The sequence below is a fragment of the Varanus komodoensis genome, unplaced genomic scaffold (genome assembly GCF_004798865.1).
Source record: "Varanus komodoensis strain SLA01 unplaced genomic scaffold, ASM479886v1 scaffold44_3, whole genome shotgun sequence".
NCBI classification, from domain to species: Eukaryota; Metazoa; Chordata; class Lepidosauria; order Squamata; family Varanidae; genus Varanus; species Varanus komodoensis.
The window spans coordinates 304,458-320,683 of NW_025336010.1; the positions used below are offsets into that span (position 1 = coordinate 304,458).

Sequence of the window (16,226 nt, forward strand, 5' to 3'; positions counted from 1 at the left end):
GCTGCCAGCCTGAGAGGGGAGCTTTGCACAGCTAGACTGGCTGCTTCACTGTCTTTCCTGGCTGCACTGAATTCCCAGGGAGGCAGCTAAGAGGCAGCAAGAGGCAGCTCACGCGCATTTTCATAAGCTGCGGGGGCTGAACAAGGGAGTGTTAATGACCAAATCTCTTAGGTAAACAGACTGCCACATGTGGCCACTTTTGGGGATGTTTCTGTTTCTTCCTTGTTTTTTCTATCATATAGTCTGGAAAACTCAAAAGTGAGCACATTTTTGTGAAATTTGGTTCCAGTAAAGTGATTGCCCATCTGTGACTTTTGGGGGATGGGGTGCAGGCTATCACAAGCCAGCAAGGCAGTCTCCGGTTCTTGGTTTTGATCTCTTTTGGTTTTTTTAGAAGTGGTATGTTACAACAGGAATTAAATACCTAGCCAATTTCAGAATAAGTTTCAGAATATCCTGATCAGGAAATCCGTCAGAAAAAAGCAGACTTCCCTCTCATCCTCCAAGTCTTTGCATGTGTGCAAAGGAGATCCTGGCAAAAGAATGCAGACCATGGTTACCATGGTAAGATGCCAGGAAAAGAATGGCTGCAGCAGGTGGGTCTCCTCGCTCCTCCCTGAGCATACGGCCACAGACCCAGCTGGGATCCTGTGCCGTACTTGGTCTGTTAAGCTTCCACCTGCCTCTGGCCTTCAAAGCAGCTTGACAAGGCTTCCCTCGGTGGGTTTGGTTCTGCCTGCTGGAGGCTTCGGTGCTGAGCTTCCCAAGGGCACCAAGATGGCCTGCACGTAACTTGCCTTTGCTCTTTCACTTGGGGCTTTCACGGGAGCAATAAAAGTACCCCACAAAGCTATTCTCATGCCTGTCTGGGGATGTTTTGTTGCCCCAGGCATATTTTGGTTTAGAGAAAGAAAACTGTAGAATGCAGGTGGCTAAAATCTGGAACATTTTTTACTAGGTTTACTGAGCTGATGGAGGCCAGTTGCCCCAACATGGGAGGAAATTTTTGAGAAACTTAAACTTTAGGATGATGTGATTTGGCCCTGAGTGTTGCGCACGTACGTAAAGTTCAGCAGGGCTTAATGCTGCCAGTGAGTTGGGTTTCTTGTTCTCCTACCGGATCTGGGCTGGGTAGGCTGCATTGCTGGGACTGAAAACATGGTTAAAATGCACCAGTAAGAATATTTTTTGGCCAAGTTGAAATAGATTGTTGAAAAAACTGAGAGCATGAAAAGGAGACTCTCCCCTCCCCCCTTCTCTTCTTTTTCTAGGTAACGTAAGTTGAAGGGGTTGAATTAGGTTGAGTAGGTGATGGGAGGAGGAGGCAGGCAGGAAAACATGCAGGAATTAGAACTGAATGAGTAGAAACCAGTCGTTTAAAGGCAAGGCAAGGAGATAGGAGAATGTGAGGAGAATGGAGAGGAGGGTTATTAAGACATGGGTAATTGGCAAGGAAAGGGAGAGGATTCATTAGAACAGTAAACGAGCGGTGGTTTGGTTTGGTTTTGCAAACAGCTGTTATTTTGTTTTAGCTGCAGGGCTATTTCTGCATTTCATGGGGCCTATGTAGGAGAAGATATGGGTGTCCTTTTACTGTGGTTACTGGTAGGGGGAGATACGGTGCTGGGGCACTGACAGGCCAGTGAAGGAGAGGAGCGGGTGGGTGTTCCTCCTCTGGTCTCTCCCCCCGCCCAGCGATTTCCAGCAAGTGCACCATTCTGCCCTCAGGCCTGCTGCTGCGGCTGCTGCTGCGGCTGAATGCCAGTGTGGGCGACATACCAAGGGCAGTGGGACGCAGGAGGTGCCCGCTGGCATCCCCTCGCTATGACCCAGGTTGCCTGGGGACTCTCTTTCCTGAGGGAGGAGGGCCTCCAGCTTCACGCGAGGGTAATGCAGGGAAGACATGAGGAGGGCAGGGGATAGGTATCAGGATTGTGGGGGCTGATTCACGGGGGGGGGGGGGGGGGGGGCCCGCCCAGGGAGGGGGGGGGCTGGCGGGTGGGGGGGGGGGGGGGGGGGGGGGGGGCGGGGGGGGGGGGGGGGGGGGGGGGGGGGGGGGGGGGGGGGGCGTATGCCAGACCAGGAGAGGGCTGTGGCAAGAGAGGCAGGTGTTGCACACACCTGTGGCACCTGTGCCATGTTTGTCTTCCTCACCCAAGGGGGAGCCAGGATACTCTTGTGCTGAGTGCAAGCTGCTGTCACTCCTCCAGAAGGTGAGGGGTCTGAAGGATGCCATCACCCCCCTGTGGGAGAACACGGCAGGAGGAGCAGTTCCTGGACTTGCCCAGGAGATCCTCCAGCGAACGGGAACTGCCCCATTCCAAGCAGCCAGGGGAGGGAGGGGCCACTGGGGAACCAGGCGGGGAGACATGGAGAGCTGCCACCGCAGGAGGTGGGCGCTGATGCCACCCCCTCCGTCGCCAGTGCTGATCTGAGGCTGAGAAATGGATCTTCTCTGCTTGAGCCAGCTGCGACCACTGGCCCCCTGGGGGACCAGCCTGCTTGGGAAGCCCAGGCTGTGGCCAGACGTGGCCAGACGCCCACTGCCAGAGAGGCAGCTGCCAGGAGACACCCCCCATCTCCCTCTGGGGGACTCAGAGGGGACCTTGTAGCAATATATAGGTATGTGAAGGGATGTCACACCATAAACGGTGGAGCCAGGTGTCAAATTAATGGGCCAGGAGACCCCTTCTGATTTGCCATGTTTCTATAATCCATGCTTTATTTGTAGATGAGGGGGCTGATCTGGCTTGCATTACTGAGACCTGGGTGGGGAAAGAAGGGGGTTGCCCTTTCCCAGTTATGCTCCCCCAGGTACACAGTAGAGCACCAACACTGCCTGGTGGGCTGGGGAGAGGGGTGGCCGTGGTCCACAGGGATTCTACCCCCCTCACTGGGCTCCCTGTCCACTGGAGTGCAGGTTTTGTGTGTTTCTACCTTTCACTGGGTGATCGAGACAGATTAGGGATTCTGCTGGTGTACTATCCAGCTTGCTGTCCAGCAGACTCCCGGCCTGAGCTGATGGAGGTGGTCTTGGACTTGGTGTTGAGGACGCCCAGGATGATGGCTCTGAGGGAACTCAATCTCCATGCTGAGGCTGTCTTGTCCAGGGTGGCTCAGGACTTCATGGTGGTCATGGCCATCAAGGGGCTGTCTCAACTTGTCACTGGCCCAACACATATAAAAGGTCACACTCTGGAACTGGTTTTCTCGACTGGGCAGGAAGATAATGATCTGATAGTTGGGAGATTAACATCAATCCCTTTGTCATGGTCAGATCTTAAGGTATGGACTTTTGGCCCCTTTTCCCCTCTGCAAGGATGATGGACCCATTAAGTTGGTCTGCCCCTGGAGCCTAAAGGATCCAGAAGGTTTCCCAGGGTTTCTGAGGGATTTTCCACCAGGCACGGTTGCCACTCCCATTGAAGCCCAGGTCACCGTGTCGGGAATGGGCTGGGTGGTTGGCACGCTCGCTCCCATCTCCACTGCACTGTCCAAGTGCCATCCAGCGGAGCTCTTCTGTGTGGTTCATGGCTCTTTACACTCTGGCCCTAGACTAGATACTATCCGACACTCAGGGACCCACTGTGACCAGTTTTCATGAGAATGAAGTTGCTCAGATTTGTTCTGAGCTGGATAGCACGGGGATCCAATCCCATCAGCAGAACTGTCCAGTGCACCATCCAGTCCCATATAACTAGATGCGTTTTAGCTACTGTGGCCCAACAGTGTGGACAAGGTGCTTCGTCAAGCCTGTCCCATGACCTGATTAGTCGAACCTTGCCCATCTTGGCTAACTGAGAGATCAAAGGAAGAGATCCATCCCTGGATCCAGGAAATGGTGAATACCTCCTGAAGAGAGGGAGCGGTGGCTTCCTCTTTCAAGATGGTGGTGGTTACACCACTTAAGAAGCCACACCTAGATCTAGATGATATAAACAACTATCAACCTATAGCTAATATTCTCTTCCTTAGCAAGGTGTTTGAGTGGGTCACAGCTGGGCAGATTCAAGCACTCTTGGAGGAAAAGTATTGTCTGGATCCATTTCAAGCAGGCTTCAGGTCTGGTTTTGGAATAGAAACTGCCTTGGTCATCCTGTAGGATGACCTTTGCCAGGAGAAAGACCCTGTTGATTCTCCTGGATCTCTCAGCAGCTTTCAATAGCATTGGCCATGGTATCCTTCTGGAGACGTTAGGCAGGTTGACAGTTGCTGGCATTGCTTTGTGGTGGTTCCACTCCTATCTGGTGGACCATCTCCATATGGTGGAGCTGGGGGACTGTTCCTCTGCACAAGTGCCATGAAGTTCTGCAGGACTTCGTTCTGACCTCCATGTTTTTCAACTTCTACCTGAAACTGCTGGGGAGGTCATCCAGAGGTTTGGGCTGAAATGACACCAATATGCATATGACACTCAGCTCTACCTCTCACAGACCCTATGAGGGAGGTCTGTGTATGAGTGCCTCTGTTGCTGGGAGAAAGAGGTCCCAAGCCACTTACGCTGGCTGCTGGACCCCATCCACCTGGCCGTGGACCTGCTTTTGGATGGAGTATCATCTGTCTGTGCCCATCAAAGGGAAGTTCCTCAATGCAGGAGCACGTCTCCTGTGTGAGGGCAGCTGAGCAGAGCCAGACATGTCTGCAAATTGCCACTGCACCCATCATGGCTTTGGCATCACAAGCCACATGATATCTGACTGTGGCAATTTGGTCTTCTGGCAGCTTGGAGGCTTCTGCCTGAAGAAGGTGGGGTGTGTTCCTGAGCTCCTCTTGGAGGTACTCACTCATGGCAATGATTTTTTCCCATAAAAATAGCATATATCGGGCCACAATGGCTTCATAGTTTGGAACCTGCAGGCCCAGGGACAATGCCATGTAGATGCAACTCACTAAGCCATCCAACTGGCACTCCTCATAGTCAACCCAAGCTGGGTGCTCCCACTGCAACATTCCTTGTACCTACTCAACAATGACAGAGTTTGGCTTTTGATGCTGGAAAAGGAAGAGGACTTCCTTACCCAACGCTCAGTATGTCAACTCTACTTTCCTTGACACGTTGAGAGAGGCAGCAGGAGACCTCCAGGATGGTTCTACTGTCTGCAGCAGGGCTGGCAGGATGGGAAGTGCCACAGGTGCTGAGCCCGCAGAACCCAGGGCATCAAAAACTGGGTCAGCTGCTTGGTCCTGCTGCTGCTTGAGCTCTAGTGCAAGGTCTGAGGCCATCCTGAGAAGTGCTCCCTTTCCTCTGAAGGGGACCCTGAGTCCTGGACAAACGAAACCATGTCTGGGGATGGCTCCAACAGGAACAGCAAAAGCACTGACTTCAAGCCCAAGATGCAGTCTTCTAGGCTGGAGGACAGAGACCGCCTGTGCCATGTTGCTGATGGTGCCAGGGAGCGGCATCAACCAGGTACCGCGGCTGGGGCCGATCTGGTACCAATGGCTGGCATTGGCCCAGTATCAAGGAGTGTGATTGGCCATCAAGGCCTGGTGGCAGCTTGGTAACAAAGCCTGCTGATGACTTGGCACCAGGGCCTTTGGCTGAACTTTACAGCAACTGGAGTATACCATGAAAGACAAAGGAAGAGAGGGAAAAGAAAGTCTAGTGGAAAAACATAAGCATGTGAAGGAACAAGTTTCAGTGATGGAAGCAATGATGACGAAAGTAACTGGTTTTAGAAGACATTGAGGAGGTTGGATGAATGGAAGAGGACATGGGAAAATGTTGGTCAGGGGTGCCAAGAAGTGCTGAAAAAGTGGGTGAAGGCACACACTGCTTCCTTAGACTCCATGGAGGTGGCTGAGGCCCATCGGTGAGGATGCTCAAAGACAGGCTGGACATGCACATGGTGGGCATGTCAGGAGCAGAGCCGGCTGAGCCGGGGGTCAGACTAGATGGCCCAGGAGACCCCTTCTGACACTTGCTTCTATGTTTCTAAATGCATGCCAATAAATGCCAATGAATGAAAAATAATTCATTTGAAACAACACCTGTCAGAAATCCAACAAAAATCATAAAGGCTGTGTCACTTTTCTTGTGATTGCAATATGCACAATTAATAATTCTAATCAGAGACTGTGAACTGGTAAAAGATAAAATAATACATAGAGATGCTTGTATGCATTTAGAATAAGTATGTGGTTTAAGTCAATTATATAAAAAATAATGGTTTTATATAGCTGCATTGTTATTAACTAAGATTAAGTGTGTGGCTCAGCTGAAAAGAGAAACAATGTTGTACAGAAAAAGAACCAAGTGGCTACTATTTTGCTTGCTTGCTTGCTTGCTTAACAAGATGTCCTGCACGATCAAATGGGGTAAAAGTTGTGGACCAATGGGTTAGCCTATGGAACAGTCAGCATATTTTATGAACAGTCTTTTGGTTTGTTGCATCGGCTCCATGCGGGATCTGGCGTTCATATGTCAGGCATATGTAAGGTTCTTTTGACAGAACCTTGCATAGCTGGGACTTAGAAAAAGGCTGGGAGTAACAGTTCTTGATTTAAGTGGAAGGCTGAGGAAACCTTTGGAAGGGAGGCCAGGTCTAGTCTTAGAAACACCTGTTCTTTGTGAAAAGTCAGGTATGGAGGGTCTATTCACAGAGAGCAAAGCTCAGAGCTCACTAACTCTCTGGGGTGATGTGATGGCCACCAGGAATAAGACCTTCCATGAAAGCATTTGTAGATGATGGTTGCAAGATTCGAGACTCCAACTGGGAACAGGTTTAGGTTGTATAGTCCCTTCATGAATCTCTGTGAAAGGGGATGGGAGAAAACTGAAGATCCATCAATAGGGCCCCTTATGGATGAAATGGCTGAGAGGTAAATCTTAATGGAGGAAGGTTTCACACCTCTGAGGTGTAAGGAATGAAGGAAACCAAATATTTTATGCAGTGATGCCTTCATTGGCTCAAAGGCATGTTCCATCGTGTAGTTCCTGAACATGTTCTACTTGGTGGAATAGGAGCATCTGGTGTTAAGTTGTAATGCTGCTGTAGAATGTGCTCAATTTGTGGGTCTAAGTTGGTTGCTGTTTCAGTCAAATGATCAACCATGCTATCGGGTGAAGTATCTGGACAGAATTTTGCCCCAAGTTTGTGTCAACAGGTCCAGTCTGTTCAGTAGCTGAATCAATGTCTGGTTGGAGAGGTGTAGAAGGAATGGAAACCAGGGCTGTCTGGGCCACCACGGCATATGAGGATGCAACATGTCCCGTCCATTCTGCTTTTGATTATTATCTTCATTAATTAGAGGGAAGGGGGGAAACCCATAGAATAGAGCCCCCTTCTATGGAACGAGGAAGGCATCTCCAAGAGGATTTCAGCTGATCCTAGCCTGTGAGCAGGAGGCATTGCATGCTGCATTATCTTCCATAGCAAAAATGTTGGTGGATGGTTTTCCCCAGAAAGCAAGGATGTTGTTGCGCAGCTGTGCATACTGGACCACCACCACAGCAGACGCTACAGGTCCCAGCAATTGCCGAACTCTCCAGGTGGGAGAGCTTCATTTGGAGCTGACCTGGTGAGTTTCCACACACAGTCTGGTGGTAGGTAAGCTCAGGCTGACACAGTGTCCAGGCTCGCTCCAGTGTGTGTGATGGAGTGTGAGGGAATAAGCATGGATTTTCAGTTGTTAATAAACAGTCCAAGTTCATGGAGAAGACTGCATATCTTCCACATAGAATGCAAGAGGTCATTTTTGGAGGCGGCCACTAGCAACCAGGCATCCAGATAAGGGTAAACTGGTACATCTTGTAGTCTGAGATGGGCGCACACAAAATTTTGTAAAGATTCTTGGTGCTGTTGACAGTCCAAATGGTAGGACCTGAAACTCGTATTGGGTGGGCCCAATTTGGAACTGTAAGACATGGCAGTAGTCTGGGTGGATGCCCGTGGAAATATGCATCGTTCAGATCTATTGATGTGAACCAGTCCTCTGGCCAGAACAGTGGGAGGATATTTTGTATGAAGACCACTTGGAATTTCTTGTTTAGACTGAGCCAGTTAACTCCTCGAAGGTCTAATGCTGGGTGTGAGTCACCATCTTTCTTCAGGATGGCAAGTATCTTGAATAGAAACCATGCTGCACTTTGGATTGGTCGACTGGACTGATTGCCCCTTTTGCTAGTAAGATGTTGACTTCCTCCATTAGGGTTGGAGGAGGAGCTAGGCGGGCAGTTCCAAGAGGTGGCAAGTTCTCAGATTCGATTTTGTATCCGTGATGTTCTACGGAAAGTGCCCAACAGTCTGATGTGATGGTGCTTTAGGCAGCTGCCAAATGGAAACCGTATAGTGAGAGGGGCCTGGTTCGTCCTACTCGTCATCATTGCCTTTTTTTGATGTCTAGCCTACGTTTAGGTGGTTGTTGGAAACGGGTAGCATATCGGTGCCATTGTCAGGTTGCAGGTGGTTGCAAGTGTTGTTGAGGTCCAAGGAAAAAGTATGAGGACCTGGTGTAATAGGGCTGGCACTGTGCCGGTCAGCCCCATGGCCACTTACATGCTCTTGTGGGTTGGAAGGGGCCAAATTCCATATGCTTGGCTGTCGTCTTGGCTTTCTGTACAGTGTCCAGTCACTCATCCATTCTGGAATGGCAGAGTCCTTCTCCATTGAGCGGCATACTTTCAATTCTGGGCCGAGTTTCTTGCGGGAGGTTAGCAGCCCTTAACTATTGCCACTGCTCTGACAAGGGCCCTCAAGTCACAGTCAAAGTGATGGCGCACTGTGGTGTTCTGTTGTTTTGACAGCTGAATGGCTTTGGATAGGAAGACCCTGGCAAGCTCCTGTTGCTAGTCAGGCAAGAAAGCTGCCAGAGCCTCCATCTTCTGCCAGAGAAAGACCTGGTACCTCCCCATTTGGCTTCATAATTAGAGATGCAGAGCCCCAGGCCCATGGCAGAATATATGTGCTATGCCATCAGTCTGACAACTGTCCCAGTCAGTTGCTGCAGAGTGTTCTCTTTGGGGGCATCCTTGTGTTGACTCCACAATGATTGAGTTGGGGGTGAATGATGCAGTAAGTAGGGTATGTCTCTTTCCTGTACCCTGTAATCCTTCCTAGCCTGCGCGAGTTTGGACGGGTCTGGGTTGGTAGCGCACGGGGTCTCTCACAGTGCGAGCTAGGGTTGGTAGGAATGGTATCACTACCAGAAGTGTCTCCGTTTGGACTACATTGCACACCAGCTCCTCCACTGGTATGGTGACTTGTGCTTGGAGGCCATGTGACTTTGCCACCCAGAGGACTTGTTCTGAGGAACGGCCTAGGTCTTCTCCTGGGGATCCTGGGCCTTGGGAGGAGACAACATTGTCTAGTGAGGTGGAAACTGGTTCCTCAGATACTGGATGTGAGTCAGAATCTGAGATGTAGTCCATCATATCGGATGAGACTGAGCTGGCAGATGGAGAAGAAAGTCTCTGTTCTGGCCCTAGTTGTGATTCAGCAGTGAGCACTGTTTTTCTGACATGCATGGGTCTGGGTTGAGATGGTGACTGGATTACACAGGGTCAAGTGGTCCTAGGGGCAAGCCCCAGTGGGTGGCCACAGATAATCATGTGGTTCAGGTACCTGTTCCCTGGGAAGCAACGGCCAGCATATGGCCCCCAATAGGAATTTCTCCAATACATCCATGTGGTTGGCTCAAAGCCATGGACCAACTGGTGATGGGTCTGACGATGTAATTCAGTAGGGATGAGGCATCAGAAGAAGAACCTGCAGTTCCATGTCCTGCCTTGGCGTTTGTACTGATCAGGTTGGCAAAATGGTCTGAGCCTCTGGAGATGGGGGTGGCGTGTCTTGAGTTTTTTCTTTCAAGAAGGAAGTTGCTCCTATTGGCTTGGAGCAACTTCGGCAGGCTTTGGTCGGGCCAGCATGGTTGGAGTTGATACCACTGGGGAGGCATGGACTGATCGCGAGACCGGCACTGCAGAGGCAGCTGGGGCCCCTGGCAGCGCAGGCAAACTGCAGCACTCAGTAGCAGATGCCTCGACTTTTTCTCTTTACCCGCCTTTTTTTGCCCTTTTTGGGTCCTCCGCCATTTTATGTTTCTTTTTCTCCTTGTGCTTCTTGGTAGCACTAGATGAGGTCAATCATTTGAGTTCCGAAGAAGCCGGTTTTGGCACGCTTGCTGCTGCAAATGGCAGGTGAGTTTTTGAAGCCTCCCGAGAGACAGAAGAGTGGCTTTTTGGGTCACTGGTAGCAGCTTGCATAACAACAAGAGCTCTTGTCCGTATTTACATCATCCGATGGCCAGCCCCATTTTTTGGGGCTTGCTTTGCAAATGCATGGCAATGAGAGTGTCATCATGATGCTCCTCGCTGAGGCAAACAAACAAAGCGAGTGCCCACTGACGGATGGCATTTTCATGTCATACCGGACACACTTTCAGAAAGCCAGTTTGAAGGCCATCGAGAGAGAGAAAGGAGACAGAAGAGGGAGAATTTGAGGTAGAAAATAGGAGGGCTTTTGTTTATTTGTTTTGGGAAAAAACTGGGTAAAGGTAGGTTTGTAAGGAGAATGAAATAGACAGAAACAGTTTAGAAGGAGAGAAATTGAGACAAGGTTGTGAGGTAAAATTTGGAAGGTACACTTGGAATCCCAAGGCACTGGAATGGCAGTTGAAAGTTGACTGAAAAAATGGTGGGAGCCCCCACCCCACCCCATTTAGAGAGGAGAGTGGGTCTTCCACTGAATACGCTTAGCTCGGAGAATCTTCCTGAATGGAGGCACTGCACAGGCGCAGCACCCATAAGTGTGATGCACAGAGACCATGATGAAGAACATCTCACGGATGTTGCAAGTTTCCACCACTGTGGAGTCTTATCAGTCCATTCTTTGTGCTACTTTTGTGAATCTGTCTTGGAGGGGTGTTGTGATAATCAGTGCTTTCTCCTGTCTACACTAAAGATTAACAGGGCAATCCTACAGGTAAGTGGGAGTGTGTTACAAGAAGAAAATAAATGAGAGGGGGGAACTAAAGTGAAAAGAGAAAAGAATGGAGGAAAAAATGTTAGGGATCTCCCCCGCTGAACTCTGCCACCAAACTCCTGTTTGCTCTGTCAGCTTGCTCCCGGAGAGTTTGGCTGCTTGTGTCCCAGAGACCCTGGACCAGCTGGGACAGCTCAGCTCAGCTCTGCCCCGCCCTGCCCTGCCAGGAGTCAGGAACCAGAAATGTCCAGTAGTTACCTCTTCCAGGGCGGAGGTTATAATATGGATACATTTTGTTTTAGAACACTCTTTAATATGTTCTGATGTACAGGTTCTTTTAAACTACCTGCCAGCTGTCTAGAGAGGTGGTGGGCTCCGCCACACTAGAAACATTCAAGGTGAAACTGGACAGTCATCTGAGTGGGATGGTGCAACTTGGTGTCCTGCACTAGCAGACGGTTGGGTCCAAAGGCCTTCTTGGCCCCTTCCAGTGTTACTATTCTATGATTCTATGTTTCTTGCAACTTAAAGCTTGGTTAACACAAATGGAATTTCTGTGCCATTTTGATGCTAAAAGACTGACATTACAACACAAGAAAGAGGAAAGCTCACCATCTGTAACACAGTGAATTGAAGATCTTTCAATATTTGAGGGGACGACATATATATATTACTCTCAAACGGATACTAAGATACAAGTCTGCTTTTGCTGAAGTTTCTGTATAGTTCATGTATCTGTATTTGTGCTGTAATTTGGATATTTACATCTCAGCAACAGTTAATTCCCCTTCATGGATCACTGCCTTGTCGTGGCAAAGGGGCTTGCGTAGCTCAATGAAGCTATGAGCTGTGCCATGCAGGGCCACCCAAGACAGGTCATAGCAGAGAGCTCTCACAAAAGGTGATCCACTGGAGAAGGAAATGGCAACCCACTCCAGTATCTTTGCCATGAAAACCCCATGGACAGTACCAAAAGGCAAAAAGATATGAAACCGGAAGATGAGCCCCTCAGGTCGGAAGATGTCCAGTGTGCTACTGGGGAAGAGCAGAGCACTAGTACTAGTAGCACCAGAAAGAATGAAGCAACTGGGTCAAAGCCGAAAGGACACTCAGTTGCAGATGTATCTGAGGGTGAAAGGAGAGTCCGATGCTGTAAAGATCTATACTCCATAGGAACCTGGAATGTAAGATCCATGAATCAAGGCAAGCTGGACACGGGCAAACATGAGATGACAAGACTGAACATCAACATCTTAGGAATCAGTGAACTAAAATGGACGGGAATGGGTGAATTTAATTCAGATGACCATCAGGCATATTACTGTGGGCAAGAATCACTCAGAAGAAATGGAGTAGCCTTCATAGTCAATACAAGAGTAGGAAAAGCAGTACGGGGATACAATCTCCAAAATGACAGAATGATCTCAGCTTGAATCCAAGGCAAACCATTCAACATCACAGCAGTCCAAGTCTATGCCCCAACCACTGGTGCTGCAGAGGCTGAAGTTGACCGGTGCTATGAAGGCCTACAACACCTTCTAGAATTAACACCAAAAAATGATGTCCTTATCATCATGGGGGATTGCAATGTTAAAGGAGGAAGCCAAAAGAAAACTTGAATAACAGGCAAGTTTGGTCTTGGAGAAGCAGGGCACAGGCTGGTAGAATTTTGGTAAGAGAATACGATGGTCATAGCAAACACTCTTTTCTAAAAACCCAAGAGACGACTCCACACATGGACATCACCAGACGGTCAACACAGAAATCAAATTGACTATGTGCTCTGCAGCCAAAGATGGAGAAGCTCTATAAAGTCACCAAAAACTAGAGCAGGAGCTGACTGTGGCTCAGATCATTAACCCTAACAACAAACAGTTAATTTTTGTGAACTGCCCAGAGAGCTTTGGCTATTGGACAGTATGTTGTTGTTAGTCGTGAAGTCGTGTCTGACCCATCGCAACCCCATGGACAACATTCCTCCAAGCCTTCTTGTCTTCCACCATCCCCTGAAGTCCACCTAAGCTCACACCGATTGCTTCAGTGACTCCATCTAGCAACCTCATTCTCTGCCATCCACTTCTTCTTTTGCCGTCAATTGTTCCCAGCATTAGGCTCTTCTCCAGGGAGTCCTTCCTTCCCATTAGGTGGCCAAAGTATTTAAGTTTAATCTTAAGTATCTGGCCTTCTAAAGAGCAGTCAGGGTTGATCTCCTCTAGGACTGACCACTTTGATCGCCTTGAAGTCCCAGGGACTCGCAGGAGTCTCCTCCAGCACCACAATTCAAAGGCCTCAATTCTTTGGTGCTCAGCCTTCCTTATGGTCCAGATTTCACAGCCATACATGGCAAATGGGAAAACCATAGCCTTGCCTATACGCACTTTTGTCGGCAGGGTGATGTCTCTGCTTTTTTGTATGCTGTCTAGATTTGCCATAGCTTTCCTCCCCAGGAGCAACCGTCTTTTATTTTCTTGACTGCAGTCCCCATCTGCGGTGATCTTGGAGCCCAGGAAAATAAAATTTGTCACTACCTCCATTTCTTCCCCATCTCTTTGCCAGGAAGTGAGAGGACTGGATGCCATGATCTTAGTTTTCTTAATGTTGAGTTTCAAGCCAACTTTTGCGCTCTCTTCCTTCACCTGCATCAAGAGGCTCTTTAGTTCCTCTTCACTTTCTGTCATGACAATGGTATCATCTGCATATCTGAGGCTGTTGATATTTCTCCCAGCAATCTTAATTCCAACTGGAGATTCATCTAGCCCCACCTTTCTCATGAAGTGCTCTGTATATAAGTTAAATAGGCAGGGCGACATTATACAGCCTTGCCGAACTCCTTTCTCAATTTTGAACCAATCAGTGGTTCCGTGTCCAGTTCTCACTGTTGCTTCTTGACCCACATATAGGTTTCTCAAGAGACAAATAAGATGGTATGGTATTCCCATCTCTTTAAGAACTTGCCACAATTTGTTGTGATCCACGCAATCAAAGGCTTCAGCATAGTCAATGAAGCAGAAGTAGATGTTTTTCTGGAACTCCCTAGCTTTCTCCATGATCCAGCGTATGTTGGCAATTTGATATCTAGTTCCTCTGCCTCTTCGAAATCCTGCCTGTACTTCTGGTAGTTCTTGGTCCACATACTGCTGGAGCCTAGCTTGTAGGATTTTGAGCATAACTTTACTAGCATGTGAAATGAGTGCAATGGTGCGATAGTTTGAACATTCTTTGGCATTGCCTTTCTTTGGGATCAGAATGTAAACTGACCTTTTCCAATCCTGTGGTCACTGTTGAGTTTTCCAAATTTGCTGGCATATTGAGTGTAGCACTTTTACTGCATCGCCTTTTAAGATTTTGAATAGCTCAGCAGGAATACTGGCTCCTCCACTAGCTTTGTTGTTGCTCAGACTTCCTAAGGCCCATTTGACTTCACATTCCAGGACGTCTGGCTCGAGGTCAGTGACCACCCCATCGTGGTTACCAGGGACGTTAAGCTCTTTCTTGTCTAGTTCTTCTGTGTAATCTTGCCACCTCTTCTTAATTGCTTCTGCCTCTCTTAGGTCCCTGCCAATTTGGTCCTTTGCCATGCCCATCTTTGCCTGAAACATTCCCTTCATATCTCCAATTTTCCTGAATAGATCTCTGGTCCTCCCTATTCTATTGCTTTCTTCTATTTCTTTGCACTGTTCATTGAAGAAGGCATTCTTATCTCTTCTAGCTCTTCTCTGGAATTCTACATTCAATTGGGTGTATCTTTCTCTTTCTCCCTTGCCTTTTGCTTCCCTTCTTTCCTCAGCTATTTGTAAATCTTCCTCAGACAGTCATTTTGCTTTCTTGCATTTCTTTTTCTTTGGGATGGTTTTAGTTGCTACCTCTTGTATAATGTTGCGAACCTCCGTCCATAGTTCTTCAGGCACTCTGTCTATCGGATCTAATTCCTTAAATCTATTTGTCACCTCTACTGTATATTCACCAGGGATATGATTTAGGTCATACCTGAGTGGCCTAGTGCTTTTCCCCACTTTCTTCAATTTAAGCCTAAATTTTGCAATGAGAAGCTCATGATCTGAGCCACAGTCAGCTCCTGGTCTAGTTTTTACTGACTGAACAGAGCTTCTCTATCTTTGGCTGCAGAGCACATAGTCAATCTGATTTCTGTGTTGATCATCTGGTGATGTCCATGTGTAGAGTCGTCACTTGGGTTGTTAGAAAAGAGTGTTTGCTATGACCATCGTATTCTCTTGCCAAATTTCTACCAGCCTGTGCCCTGCTTCATTTTGCACTCCAAGACCAAACTTACCTGTTATTCCGGTTATCTTTTGGCTTCCTACTTTAGCATTCCAGTCCCCCATGATGATAAAGACATCACTTTTTGGTGTTAATTCTAGAAGGTGTTGTAGGCCTTCATAGAACCGGTCAACTTCAGCCTCTTCAGCACCAGTGGTTGAGGCACAGACTTGGACTGCTGTGATGTTGAATGATTTACCTTGGATTCGAGCTGAGATCCTTTTGTCATTTTGGAGATTGTCTCCCCGTACTGCTTCTCCTACTCTTGTATTGACTATGAAGGCTACTCCATTTCTTCAGAGGGATTCTTGCCCGCAGTAGCATACCTGATGGTCATCTGAATTAAATTCACCCATTCCTGTCCATTTTAGTTCACAGATTCCTAAGATGTCGATGTTCAGTCTTGTCATCTCTTGCTTGACCACATCCAGCTTGCCTTGATTCATGGATCTTACATTCCAGGTTCCCATGGTGTATAGATCTCTACAGCATCGGACTCTCCTTTCACCACCAGATACATCTGCAACTGAGTGTCCTTTCAGCTTTGACCCAGTTGCTTCATTCTTTCTGGTGCTACTAGTACTAGCCCTCCGTTCTTCCCCAGTATTACATTACATTTAATTACATTACATTTATACCCTCCTTTCTTTCTCTAGTAAGGAACCCAACACCCCTTTGAGGCAGGTTTGGCCAAGAGTGAGCTTTGTGTCTGAGCAGGGACTTCTGCTGGATTCCCAGTTTCCCTGTCCAACATCCCAGACTGGTTTTTCCATACATCAGCCTCCTCAGATTGATGTCCTCCAGAGGCAGTGGACTACATATTGCATCCTCCTCCAGCCAGCATGTCCTGGAGGAAACTGGGCTGGGGAAGTTGTAAGCCATTCTTCCAATCTGGGCTGGAATTATGCTCACACCAGAGGCAGACTAAGGCCTCTGAAGGAAGACTTCTGTGCTTGGCTTCCGTCAAAGGGGGGAGTCCTTTGCCATCACTGCCACCCCAGTTCCAGTCCTGCCGATATTAAAGCA

At 48.4% G+C, this 16,226-nt stretch overlaps 1 protein-coding gene across 2 annotated transcripts in view; it reads right to left on the reverse strand.

The window, feature by feature from the left end:
• Nucleotides 1–16,226, reverse strand: part of UPB1 (beta-ureidopropionase 1) — a 44,818-nt gene that overhangs the window by 8,068 nt on the left and 20,524 nt on the right. The window lies entirely within an intron of this gene.